The following is a 14,624-nucleotide window of genomic DNA, read 5'->3' on the forward strand; positions in this document are numbered from 1 at the left end:
CGTACCCCAACGAGTACGAGTTGATCCCACTTCCACCCAAATATCGGCTCCCCGAATTCTCCAAATTTAGTGGATCGGATGGTTCCAGCTCAATCGAGCATGTGAGCCGATATTTGGCACAAGTCGGGCACGATCTCAGCATCAGATGAGCTGCGTGTGAGGTTCTTCGCACATTCCCTCATAGGATCGGCTTTCGGGTGGTACGCATCGCTGCCACCAGACTCAATCCGGACTTGGAAGCAGTTGGAGGAGCAGTTCCACATGCAGTATCACTCAGAGGCTTCCGAGGCTGGCATTGCCGATCTAGCACAAGTACGACGAAGCGCGGAGAAACAGGTGTCAGAATACATCCAGCGCTTCAGGACCGTTAGGAACCGATGCTATTCGGCTCGTGTGACTGAAAAAGAAGCAGTCGAGTTGGCGGTGGTGGGTCTCGCATCACCGATCAAGGACGTGGCCTCCTAAGCAGACTACCCTTCACTGGCGCACATGTCACACCCCAACTTTTGCAACCGTGTTTTGTTGTCCTGAGTGCAAAAATTAGGGGGAACAAAAACTTTTTATAAAGACTAATTAGATGAATTGTCTTGATCTGTTTGTTATAATAAAATGCTTTGATCTGCTGGTAGATGAATTGTCTTGATTTGCTTGTTCAGTTTTGTCTTGAGCTACCTCAAAGAACAACACCTCTAGTGGTAAAATCATCCATGAATTCAAAACTTGGGATCATCTACCCCTTAATACATCCTTCTCTCTTACCCTAGTCAAAAACCCTAAGGCATCATAAATTTGGCTAAGTCCCAAAATCTATATAAGGTTCCATTTTGGAACCCCTGGATTAAGCTACCCCTTCCCATCTAAGGCAATGCACTTGGTCCTAGACCTACCTTATCATGAACACTTCCCAACCATGTCCTTGCCTTGAACCAAATCTCTCTTATACTCATTTATCCTTGTCTATTTTGAGGCCAAGTCAATAACATGTTTTGGCAGGCTTAAAATGTTCAAACTTTAGCAGTTGTTTCTTAAGCACCCACAACCATTATTGGTGACCTCAATACATGGATCTCATCTATGAAACACCCTCTACAACTTCCACGTCTTGCATGTCCCAATCTACCTCTACAATTCTTGTTTTCACTTAATCTTCTACCCTATCCACTGTTTCAGCACTAGATCACCTCCTCCTCTTTTATCCTTTGTTAATTTTTATTCCAAGCTTAATCTCCACAAAACCAAGAGTAAAGATGGTAGCTACAATATGTAGCCACCCTCTACCCTTGAGAACACTTTCTAAATTTTCCCCTTTCTTTTGTAAGAATTCCCAAAACCCTATTCTACTTTCTTCTCTATTTTGACCATAGAACTATTTCTAGTTTTAATAAAGCTTTTCAATTTATTTTCTCAAACAAAATAGGAAATGTGTGTGGTATTTCGTATCACCTTATCTTCTCCCAAAAAATAATATTTTCTTTATAATTATTCTCCTTGTTTTGTTTTCTAACCAAATACATGTTTATGGTACTTATACCATCTCTTGTTTTTCTCGACTTATTTGAGAAAACTCTAACTTACTTGATAAAGAGAGTGGGACATTTTGAACTCCTATGTTCCACCTTGTTTCTCTCAACATTTTCAAATTACCTTTCATTTCAAAATATTGCCATAGCCATAGGAGAGATTCCAACCTCATTTCTTGAACCATTTTATTAAAGTAACTTTTGGGCACCAACTATACCCCTCTATTGACACCTAATACTGCTTATGCATTATTGCATGTGATCATGACCACACCCCCTCTTCTCTCTCTATCCATATTTGAACATCACATATTTCAACTCTCCACTCCTTCTACCTTGATCAAACTTATCACTACCCTTGCCATCCTTAGTACATTACCTAGAATATTTCCATAGTACACTTGGACATTGTGCATGACCATCCCGACTTGACACAAGTAATGAGCCGGCCATGTCTTGTGTGCTTGACAAAGTGCTAACTATTGTCCCTCTCCACTTTTCTCTACCATCTTGCTTTACTAATGGACAACTAAGACCTGCACCACCTGCCTTACTTCCTTACCATGTTGGAAAGAGAGGGAGAGGAAAGACCCGGTGCAATCATGCCAAGTTTGGGCATGCTTGTGACAAGATCTTGAGAGATACTTGCTTGCAAGTCTACCTCTCCTCCCTCCACTCAATACCAACGACCAGCCAGCCCTCACACCACCCCAGGACATCATTGGAGCCTACCTAGCTAGCCCTAGCTTCTCCTCTCACTTTCCCCTTCCCCATGCCATGAATGACATAGTCCTTGACCCAAAAGCCCTAGACCTGCACCCTGCGCCTCTAGCCTTGTCAAGCACCTCTCCCTTGATTCCAGGAGGCGTGTGGAGCTATTCCCCCGAGCCCCAAGGCTTCCCATCTTTTCCTCCAAGCATGCCAACTTAGTGGTCACCATGTTCTTGGTCAAGAAGAAATCCAGCACCCCAGCCTCCTAGGCCTCGCCATGAAGATGCTCTGGTACCCCTCTAACCAACGGGCATGGTCCCGAGGCGAGCCCTGCCCCGCAAGAGCCTCTCCCATGCTCGCCATGGACGTGATCACCCCGTTCTGACCATGCACGCGCGTTCCCAGTGCTGTAGACCTCCTTTGGCCACCCCTACACGTAGCCTGGAAGGGCATCGTGTCACGACCCCAACTCAATGGTGCCACGCCTCCCTACTTCACCCACGACCGAGCACGACACATCAAGCACCTCGCTCACCGTGCAAACAACACCTCGTCTCAAACAAACCAGCCCACCTTTTTCCTTAATTCCAGCCGCACTGAATCCACCTTTGGATGCCCTACTCAATGGCACCGCCCCTCCTCCCAATCGTGTCCGTGTTTTGTCGCCCCCATCTCCCATACACCATGCCACAATGCACCCCCGTTCGGCTATAAAAGCCATCCCCAGCCTCTCCCTCGCCTCACACCACTCCACTCTCCTCACACCACTCCTCTCCACCTTCCTTAGCCCACGCAGAGAGCATCAGGGCGCTCCTCTAGGCGCTGCACGCCGGCGCGATCACCTCCGTCTATGATCACCGACGGGTGGCGGGGATGATGGCGCCCAGTTCCGGCGTTCCCTGCCGTCCCTCTTCGTTCCATCTTGCTCCCCTTCTCCTGCTCGTCCTAACCCTGCTCTCCACGTCGTCCAGGTTCGCCGGAACCGCCGCCGCCGTCGCCTTGCCGGGAGGTGCTGCGGGGACACCGCCACCAGGAGAAGCCGCTGCCGAGCGAGAGGAAGGCGCCGAGCCCGCGCCTGCACCGCCCCACCTTGCCGCCACCCTGCCCAGCCTTCGCCGACGTCCGCAGCGTCCGGCAGGTGAGCCTCCGCCCGCCCTGCCCTTTTTCTTCTGTACGTCCGCGAGCGAGGACGCGAGGAGAAGACGAGGATCGATAGGATCCTCCCGACCGTGCGTGGCCACTTAGCCACGTCGGCCATGCAGGCCTGGCCCGCCTGGGCCCTCCTCTTCCTTTCTTTTTATTTTCTTTCTCACCACCAACTGGACTATCTCCTGGGCCGGCCCATTTTCTCTCACACCTGCACGGCCCAGTCACTTTCCCGCCCTTTTTAAATTTCGTTTGAAATTGAAAATTCCTGTTACTTTGTGTTGAAACCAGAGAAACCAAAATGTGAATAACTCGAGTTTTACAAACCCAAATCGTATGAAACGAATTGCATTAGTTCAGAAATTTCAATAGCTTTCCAATTCCACTGGTCCCATATTTTTAGGATTTTTGCACGATTTTTGGTGAATTAATCTTGATCACTGTATTCTGGTTAGTATTTCTAATTCCTAAAATTGTAGATTTCATATTTTTGGATGAATCCAATCGTGTTAATCTTGTTTTGTTATTGCCCATCTAGGAAAAATATCATTTGTCGCTGATCATGAAAATTTATCTCTGTTCATGAGTGTATGTGTGTCACATGCATTGATAGAATTAAAATCTCTTTGACTTATTCAAATCCTTGCCATCACTTTGTTTTCAAAATATCCAAACCATGATTTGTTACTGTAGAACAACTCCCCTGCATATTTTCATGTTTATTTTACTTGACCCTTGGTTCTTGAGCTATGTGTTGATTGTTTGCTTTATTTATTTTTGCGACGCTAGACACGAACGAGGGAGAAGTTGAAGGGGAGGATTTTAGAAGAGGATTTTGAGGAGTTTGAGAAAGACCAGGGACAAATAAGCTAAGGCAAGCCATCTCTTGATCTCTGAATGTTGAATCACATATCGTGGTTACTTTGTTGTTATTCTTGTCTCTCGATATTTTTTTGTGTGGTATCTACTTATGTTGATGGAGCGTGCTCACCATGAGCATGTTGGATTCTCTTTGACACCTCACCTACCATCCCCTTTAGGGAAATGGTGGTCATTATCATGATCTTGGTGTACCTTCTAAGTGTGAGGGATATGCCCACTTATCTTGTGTGTGTCGAGCTCTTGACACCCTTCTTGAACCCCTTGTTGATGTTCTGCATACTTACTCTCGAGTATGTTGGACCCCTTGTTGATCTTATGCATGCATACCCTGAGCATGTATGCCCCTTTGACCATCTATATTATCATCTTCTTAGCGGTATGATGATTAACATCTTGAACCTTGTTGGATCTTCCAACTCATGTTGTCCCTATACATGCTTATCCTAAGTATGTATGATCCCCTTAACACCTCAATTATCATCCCCTTAGTGGTATGATGGCTAGCATCATGTCATTGTGACTCTTAGTTCCTTCATAAAACTATAGGTTGGGAAACCCCTTGGAAAAAAATACCTTGATGAAAGGAATTTTTGAAAACCTTGGGTGAGTTGGACTTACCCAAGTGTGTGTTTATGAAAGGAAAGGATCTTGGCAAAGATGGTTGGAAAGAAAATCTTGTTTTCAAAAACTTTGGCGCCTAAGTATTCACCCGTGACAATTAACCCGCGCAACCACATTACCCTGGAGTGGGACGGGGCTTAGCCCGTAGTTTGTTGAAGCTGGCAGGAGCACCCTTCACAACTTTCTAGGGAGGGTCACGACGACCTCCGACGTCGGGTTGCGCTCTGGAGGAGGCAATACACCGTCTTAACCGATAGCCGGACGATTACCGAGGGTCTTCCGTCATGGCGCCGGAGATACGCTCAAAAGGAGGTATGCTGCCGGGGTGCCGGGAAGGGGTAAGCCCGCAGGGAAGGACTCGTGCCAGTGTATATGGGCGAAAGGTTATGTCCGGGTATCCGTCGTGGCATATGTTGTTATGCGGGGATGATGCCCACACGATAGGTATCCGGATAGTTGTGGGGAAAGTGTGCAAACTCTGCAGAGTCAAATCTATTCGAATAGCCGTGTCCGCGGTCATGGACGGTTGGAATGGCTGTTGCTTAGCCTAAAGAGTTTTGTTTTATGAAAGTGTTTGACAAAGGAAAGGAAGGAACTTGTTTTCGGAGTACCGGGAAGGTACTGGAAAGTTGTGGTGACCAATTGGAGATGGTCGGAAAGGAAATAAACTGGGTTACTCCCATCCTAGTGTTTTGTGTTGTAGAACTCTTTTGAAGTATCTTCTTCAACAAAGATATAGAGATGTCATAGGACCTTCTTAGTGTCCCCTTCAACTGTGATGTTGGGATGCTACATCCACAAGAGAAACTATTTCTCTTTCTTATGCTATATCCACAAGAGAAACTACCTCTCTTCTACATGCTATTTCCACAAGAGAAATTAGCTCTTCCCTCTTGTCATCTAGATTAGCACTTATCTTGCACTCTTGCAAAGTACCTTGTTGATGGTTTGCGAGTACAATTCCAAATGTACTCACGGCTTTGTCCCTGGCTATTTACTTGGCCAGACTTGGAGGAATTCGACAGATGAAGAAGGATTTGACGATGTCTATGCGAGCTAGGAACGTCTTCCCAGTCAGTTGCCTGTAGGGTTAAGGCAGATGACTTGGGCTCTACGCTGCTGAAGCGATTCCGCTACTCTGATGATAGATTAGGCCCTTTGAGGCTGATGTCTACGGGAGCTTCTATTCTTGTAGACAGTGTTGGGCCTCCAAGAGCAGAGGTTTGTAGAACAGCAGCAAGTTTCCCTTAAGTGGATCACCCAAGGTTTATCGAACTCAGGGAGGAAGAGGTCAAAGATATCCCTCTCATGCAACCCCGCAACAACAAAGCAAGAAGTCTCTTGTGTCCCCAACACACCTAATAGGTGCACTAGTTCGGCGAAGAGATAGTGAAATACAGGTGGTATGAATAAGTAGTAGCAACGGCACCGGAAAAGTGCTTTGCCCGGGACGAGTAAACAAGCGATAGTAACGCAGCGAGTAGTAACGCGGTAAAACAATGAACAAGCAACGATAGCGATATTTAGGAACAAGGCCTAGGGATTACACTTTCACTAGTGGACACTCTCAACATTGATCACATAACAGAATAGATAAATGCATACTCTACACTCTTGTTGGATGATGAACACATTGCGTAGGATTACACGAACCCTCAATGCCGGAGTTAACAAGCTCCACAATAATGCTCATATTTTAGTAACCTTTAGTGTAAGATAGATCAAAAGACTAAACCAAGTACTAGCATAGCATGCACACTCGTCACCTTCATGCATATGTAGGAGGAATAGATCACATCAATATTATCATAGCAATAGTTAACTTCGCAATCTACAAGAGATCATGATCATAGCATAAACCAAGTACTAACACGGTGCACACATCGTCACCTTTGCACACGTGCAGGAGGAATAAAACTACTTTAATAACATTGCTAGAGTAGCACATAGAATAGTGGTGATACAAAACTCATATGAATCTCAATCATGTAAAGCAGCTCATGAGATTATTGTATTGAGGTACATGGGAGAGAGATGAACCACATAGCTACCGGTACAGCCCCGAGCCTCGATGGAGAACTACTCCTCCTCATGGGAGCAGCAGCGGTGATGAAGATGGCGGTGGAGATGGCAGCGGTGTCGATGGAGAAGCCTTCCGGGGCACTTCCCCGCTCCGGCAGGGTGCCGGAACAGAGACTCCTGTCCCCCAGATCTTGGCTTCGCGATGGCGGCGGCTCTGGAAGGTTTTCCGTATCGTGGCTCTCGGTACTGGGGGTTTCGTCACGGAGACTTTTTATAGGCGGAAGGGCAGGTCAAGAGGCGGCACGGGGGCCCCACACCACAGGGCCGCGCGGCCAAGGGGGCCGCGCCGCCCTATAGTGTGGCCCCTCCGTGGCCCCTCTTCGTCTCTCCTTCGGACTTCTGGAAGCTTCGTGAGAAAATAGGCCCCTGGGCTTTGATTTCGTCCAATTCCGAGAATATTTCGTTACTAGGATTTCTGAAACCAAAAACAGCAGAAAACAGCAATCGGCACTTCGGCATCTTGTTAATAGGTTAGTTCCGAGAAAATGCACGAATATGACATAAAGTGTGCATAAAACATGTAGGTATCATCAATAATATGGCATAGAACATAAGAAATTATCGATACGTCGGAGACGTATCAAGCATCCCCAAGCTTAGTTACTGCTCGTCCCGAGCGGGTAAAACGATAACAAAGATAATTTCTGAAGTGATATGCCATCATAACCTTGATCATACTATTTGTAAACATATGTAGTGGATGCAGCGATCAAAACAATGGTGATGACATGAGTAAACAAGTGAATCATATAGCAAAGACTTTTCATGAATAGTACTTCAAGACAAGTATTAATAAGTCTTGCATAAGAGTTAACTCATAAAGCAATAAATCAAAGTAAAGGTATTGAAGCAACACAAAGGAAGATTAAGTTTCAGCGGTTGCTTTCAACTTGCAACATGTATATCTCATGGATAATTGTCAACATAGAGTAATATAACAAGTACAATATGCAAGTATGTAGGAATCAATGCACGAGTTCACACAAGTGTTTGCTTCTTGAGGTGGAGAGAGATAGGTGAACTGACTCAACATAAAAGTAAAGAGAATGGTCCTTCAAAGAGGAAAGCATCGATTGCTATATTTGTGCTAGAGCTTTTATTTTGAAAACATGAAACAATTTTGTCAACGGTAGTAATAAAGCATATGAGTTATGAAAGTTATATCTTACAAGTTGCAAGTCTCATGCATAGTATGCTAATAGTGCCCGCACCTTGTCCTAATTAACTTGGACTACCGGATCTTTGCAATGCACATGTTTTGACTAAGTGTCACAATGGGGTACCTCCATGCCCGCTGTACAAAGGTCTAAGGAGAAAGCTCGCATTTTGGATTTCTCGCTTTTGATTATTCTCAACTTAGACATCCATACCGGGACAACATGGACAACAGATAATGGACTCCTCTTTAATGCATAAGCATGTGGCAACAATTATTATTCTCATATGAGATTGAGGATATATGTCCAAGCTGAAACTTCCACCATGAATCATGGCTTTAGTTAGCGGCCCAAAGTTCTTCTCTAACAATATGCATGCTCCAACCATGAAGGTGGTAGATCTCTCTTGCTTCGGACAAGACGGACATGCATAGCAACTCACATGATATCCAACAAAGAATAGTTGATGGCGTCCCCGGAAGCATGGTTATCGCACAACAAGCAACTTAATAAGAGATAAAGTGCATAAGTACATATTCAATACTACAATAGTTTTTAAGCTATTTGTCCCATGAGCTATATATTGCAAAGGTGAATGATGGAGTTTTAAAGGTAGCACTCAAGCAATTTACTTTGGAATGGCGGATAAATACTATGTAGTAGGTAGGTATGGTGGACACAAATGGCATAGTGGTTGGCTCAAGGATTTTGGATGCATGAGAAGTATTCCCTCTCGATACAAGGTTTAGGCTAGCAAGGTTATTTGAAACAAACACAAGGATGAACGGTACAGACAAAACTCACATAAAAGACATATGGTAAACATTATAAGACTCCATACCGTCTTCCTTGTTGTTCAAAACTCAATACTAGATGTTATCTAGACTCTAGAGAAACCAAATATGCAAACCAAATTAGCAAGCTCTAAGTATTTCTTCATTAATGGGTGCAAAGTATATGATGCAAGAGCTTAAACATGAGCACAACAATTGCCAAGTATCAAATTATCCAAGACATTTTAGAGTTACTACATGTATCATTTTCCAATTCCAACCATATAACAATTTAACGAAGATGAAACTTCGCCATGAATACTATGAGTAGAGCCTAAGGACATATTTGTCCATATGCTACAACGGAGCGTGTCTCTCTCCCATAAAGTGAATGCTAGGATCCATTTTATTCAAACAAAACAAAAAACAAAAACAAACCGACGCTCCAAGCAAAGTGCATAAGATGTGGCCGAATAAAAATATAGTTTCAGGGGAGGAACCTGATAATGTTGTCGATGAAGAAGGGGATGCCTTGGGCATCCCCAAGCTAAGACGCTTGAGTCTTCTTAATATATGCAGGGGTGAACCACCGGGGCATCCCCAAGCTTAGAGCTTTCACTCTCCTTGATCATATTGCATCATACTCCTCTCTTGATCCTTGAAAACTTCCTCCACATCAAACTCGAAACAACTCATTAGAGGGTTAGTGCACAATAAAAATTCACATGTTCAGAGGTGACACAATCATTCTTAACACTTCTGGAAATTGCATAAAGCTACTGGACATTAATGGATCAAAGAAATTCATCCAACATAGCAAAAGAGGCAATGCGAAATAAAAGACAGAATCTGTCAAAACAGAACAGTCCGTAAAGATGGATTTTATTAGGCCACCAGACTTGCTCAAACGAAAATGCTCAAATTGAATGAAAGTTGCGTACATATCTGAGGATCATGCTCGTAAATTGGCTTAATTTTCTGAGCTACCTACAGGGAGGTAGACCTAGATTCGTGACAGCAAACAAATCTGGAACTGCGCAGTAATCCAAATCTAGTACTTACTTTACTATCAAAGACTTTACTTGGCACAACAAAACATAAAACTAAGATAAGGAGAGGTTGCTACAGTAGTAAACAACTTCCAAGACACAAATATAAAACAAAGTACTGTAGCAAAATATCACATGGGTTATCTCCCAAGAAGTTCTTTCTTTATAGCCATTAAGATGGGCTCAGCAGTTTTAATGATGCACTCGCAAGAAATAGTATTTGAAGCAAAAGAGAGCATCAAGAGGCAAATTCAAAACACATTTAAGTCTAACATGCTTCCTATGCATAGGAATCTTGTAAATAAACAAGTTCATGAAGAGCAAAGTGACAAGCATAGGAAGATAAAACAAGTGTAGCTTCAAAAATTTCAGCACATAGAGAGGCATTTTAGTAACATGAAAATTTCTACCACCATATTTTCCTCTCTCATAATAACTTTCAGTAGCATCATGAGCAAACTCAACAATATAACTATCACATAAAGCATTCTTATCATGAGTCTCATGCATAAAATTATTACTCTCCACATAAGCATAATCAATTTTATTAGTAATAGCGGGAGCAAATTCAACAAAGTAGCTATTATTATTATTCTCATCAAGTGTAGGAGGCATAGTATAATCACAATAAAATTTACTCTCCATAGTAGGTGGCACCAAAAGACTACTATCATTATAATCATCATAAATAGGAGGCAAAGTATCATCAAAGAAAATTTTCTCCTCAATGCTTGGGGGACTAAAAAGATCATGAAAACCAGCTTCCCCAAGCTTAGAACTTTCTACATTATTATCAACAATGGTGTTCAAAGCGTTCATATTAATTTTCGCATCAAACAATCCATGTTTTAAATCAGGAAATAGAATAAGAAGCTCATTGTTGTCCATTATGCCAAACTAGTGTAAACAAGAAACAAAAAGATGCAATTGCAGGATCTAAAGGAAATAGCTTCGAGCACACACACAACGGCGCCGAGAAAAATACTTTACCCGGGACCGGTGTATGAGAGCCTTTTACCTTTCCTCCCCGACAACGGCGCCGTAAAAATAGCTTGATGTCTACGGGAGCTTCTATTCTTGTAGACAGTGTTGGGCCTCCAAGAGCGAGAGGTTTGTAGAACGAGCAGCAAGTTTCCCTTAAGTGGATCACCCAAGGTTTATCGAACTCGGGGAGGAAGAGGTCAAAGATATCCCTCTCATGCAACCCCGCAACAACAAAGCAAGAAGTCTCTTGTGTCCCCAACACACCTAATAGGTGCACTAGTTCGGCGAAGAGATAGTGAAATACAGGTGGTATGAATAAGTAGTAGCAACGGCACCGGAAAAGTGCTTTGCCCAGGACGAGTAAACAAGCAGTAGTAACGCAGCAGTAGTAACGCGGTAAAACAATAAACAAGCAGGCGATAGCGATATTTAGGAACAAGGCCTAGGGATTACACTTTCACTAGTGGACACTCTCAACATTGATCACATAACGGAATAGATAAATGCATACTCTACACTCTTGTTGGATGATGAACACATTGCGTAGGATTACACGAACCCTCAATGCCGGAGTTAACAAGCTCCACAATAATGCTCATATTTTAGTAACCTTTAGTGTAAGATAGATCAAAAGACTAAACCAAGTACTAGCATAGCATGCACACTGTCACCTTCATGCATATGTAGGAGGAATAGATCACATCAATATTATCATAGCAATAGTTAACTTCGCAATCTACAAGAGATCATGATCATAGCATAAACCAAGTACTAACACGGTGCACACACTGTCACCTTTGCACACGTGCGGGAGGAATAAAACTACTTTAATAACATTGCTAGAGTAGCACATAGAATAGTGGTGATACAAAACTCATATGAATCTCAATCATGTAAAGCAGCTCATGAGATTATTGTATTGAGGTACATGGGAGAGAGATGAACCACATAGCTACCGGTACAGCCCCGAGCCTCGATGGAGAACTACTCCCTCCTCATGGGAGCAGCAGCGGTGATGAAGATGGCGGTGGAAATGGCAGCGGTGTCGATGGAGAAGCCTTCCGGGGGCACTTCCCCGCTCCGGCGAGGTGCCGGAACAGAGACTCCTGTCCCCCGGATCTTGGCTTCGCGATGGCGGCGGCTCCGTAAGGTTTTCCGTATCGTGGCTCTCGCATCGGGGGTTTCGTCACGGAGACTTTTTATAGGCGGAAGGGCAGGTCAAGAGGCGGCACGGGGGCCCCACACCACGGGGCCGCGCGGCCAAGGGGGGGCCGCGCCGCCTATAGTGTGGCCCCTCCGTGGCCCCTCTTCGTCTCTCCTTCGGACTTCCGGAAGCTTCGTGAGAAAATAGGCCCCTGGGCTTTGATTTCGTCCAATTCCGAGAATATTTCGTTACTAGGATTTCTGAAACCAAAAACAGCAGAAAACAGACAATCGGCACTTCGGCATCTTGTTAATAGGTTAGTTCCAGAAAATGCACGAATATGACATAAAGTGTGCATAAAACATGTAGGTATCATCAATAATATGGCATAGAACATAAGAAATTATCGATACGTCGGAGACGTATCAGAGGCTATTATGTAAAGATGGTCATGTGACCTTGTAATTTTCTTATTCCGTTTTGTAAAGGATGATGTAATTTGATATCAGTTCGGTTATGTGTTCACGGCGCACTGATCATGGGATCGTGAACTGTATACATAACAGGGTATTTCGGACAGCTAGTCCGGGGTCCCCACGTAGCCGGTATCGAGCTATCCCGACCGTAGGAGACCTTAGTTAGCATGGACGTTAGATAGGAAACAAGTACTTGGGAAAAACTATTTGCGAAACAAATTCTTTCGGAAGCAGAGCTTCTACTCCTCTTAATTCTTCAAAAACTTCTAAATTCTTATCTCTCCGCTTTATAAATGTTTGAAAATTCTTACTCTATTGCCTCATCCGCTTCAAACTTACATATTGGACAATGTCCCCAACTCAGACCGGAGACTCGAACTCAAAGATGGATCAATCCCTCGGGAAGACTAATGTATCTCCAACAACAGCTATTGAAGATCGGATGCCGACCTAGTGTCCCCACAAAAGGATAATTAGATCATGTTTTTGGTTGTCACCAAAGTTTGTCAGGGAGGTGACCTTGTTCCTCTTTGGACCCGCACTTTTTGCAGTCGTCAAGGATCAAGTCCTCAATCTCTTGACTAGTAATTTCTAGGATAGCTACAAGGAGTTGTCGACTTTGGGAGTACCTCAACAGTTACTCCTCCAAAAACCTCACGTCCTCGGGATGATGAGACCATGAGTTCTACGTAGTTTTCGCCTCTGCCTCAACATCGACGACTCAACACCAGGCCTCCTCACCACCAACTGCTCCAAGAATCCTTGTTGAAGACACGATGTCAACAAGATGAAGACGCCAACATATGTGACCAGCCCCAAACCTATAGGATGGATAGGACAAACTCAACCACTTTGATTGAGCTACCCCAACGTATTAGGTATCCTTAGATACTTAGAGTGCCTTGTTTGGTGTGATGATTGTTTGTAGTTCCTAGTGTGCCGCTTTGAGTGTTTTTATCTGTTTGTTGGGTGTATGATTGTCTTGGTCTTTAGGTCTGAAAAACCCTCTTAGTGTGATAACCTAGCATAGGAAGCCTCCCTAAGATGTTTTCACCCTCATCTAACTCATCGTTAGAATGCTAACTGCTAGTTATTGGATAGGTTAACAGAAGATTCTAACTCTAAACCCGTTAACAGTTGTTTTTCAACCCTCGGAAAAACTAACCCAGACCCCTATCTACGCTGACTACTTTCAAGACCAGCTGGAGCATCGACGCCAAGAAAGAAGAAGCTCTACCTTCAAGAGTGACTGCACCTCTGCAAGAAGACACACTAACTTTGTCTAACCTTGGAGTATAATCGTGCTAACCTCGAGAATAATTTTTTTTTTTGAAACTACCCTCTAACACACCGTCTAACAAGCTGAGAGAGCAATAGTGTCAAAGCCAACCTGCATCACCTAGTTCATCCGCTCCTCATCAAGTGAAGCTCCTGAAGATACCTCAAGACTTAAGATTAGGTGTACTTTACCCGCTTATCTCTTAGCTGGTATAAGCACTACAAGAAAAGTTGCCATGGCCGACGAAGTTGAAGTCGCGCCGTGGTTGCTGGTGTACCATGGCCGACGATTTTGGTCCCTCCGTGGTGCATGTCAAAACTTTTTTTTTCTCTCGTTTTTGAGGCCACCTAGCCCGACGAAAGCGGCCAAAACGTCGTGTATGGTGGCCCGGGACGTGGTGCATCGCGAATTCTCGGGTTCGCCGGCCGAGTCAACGCAAATCCGCACCGCCGAGGGATGTAGGGCCCGGATGGCAGCCTCTCTCGGCATTGTTTTTTTCTCGATCGCGCCATCTCGGTCAACGTTCTCCGATCGAGCCGTTTACGATGCGGGATCATGGGTCCCGCATGTCATCCTCTATGAACCAAAATTCTTTCTATTCTTGGATTTTTTTGACCCCCGATTTCCGGCTACTTCCTTTTTCTTTTGATCCCTTGCCGCCTTGGAAACGTTGAGACCGCCGCTGCTAAATGGGACCCGCATGTCATCCTCTATGTGCAATCAACTTTCTTTTCTTGGAGTTTTTTTGGCACCTCAAATTTGGTCACTTGCCTTTTTCTTTCGATCCCCGCCGCTCTCAA

The sequence above is a fragment of the Lolium rigidum genome, chromosome 7 (assembly GCF_022539505.1).
Source record: "Lolium rigidum isolate FL_2022 chromosome 7, APGP_CSIRO_Lrig_0.1, whole genome shotgun sequence".
NCBI classification, from domain to species: Eukaryota; Viridiplantae; Streptophyta; class Magnoliopsida; order Poales; family Poaceae; genus Lolium; species Lolium rigidum.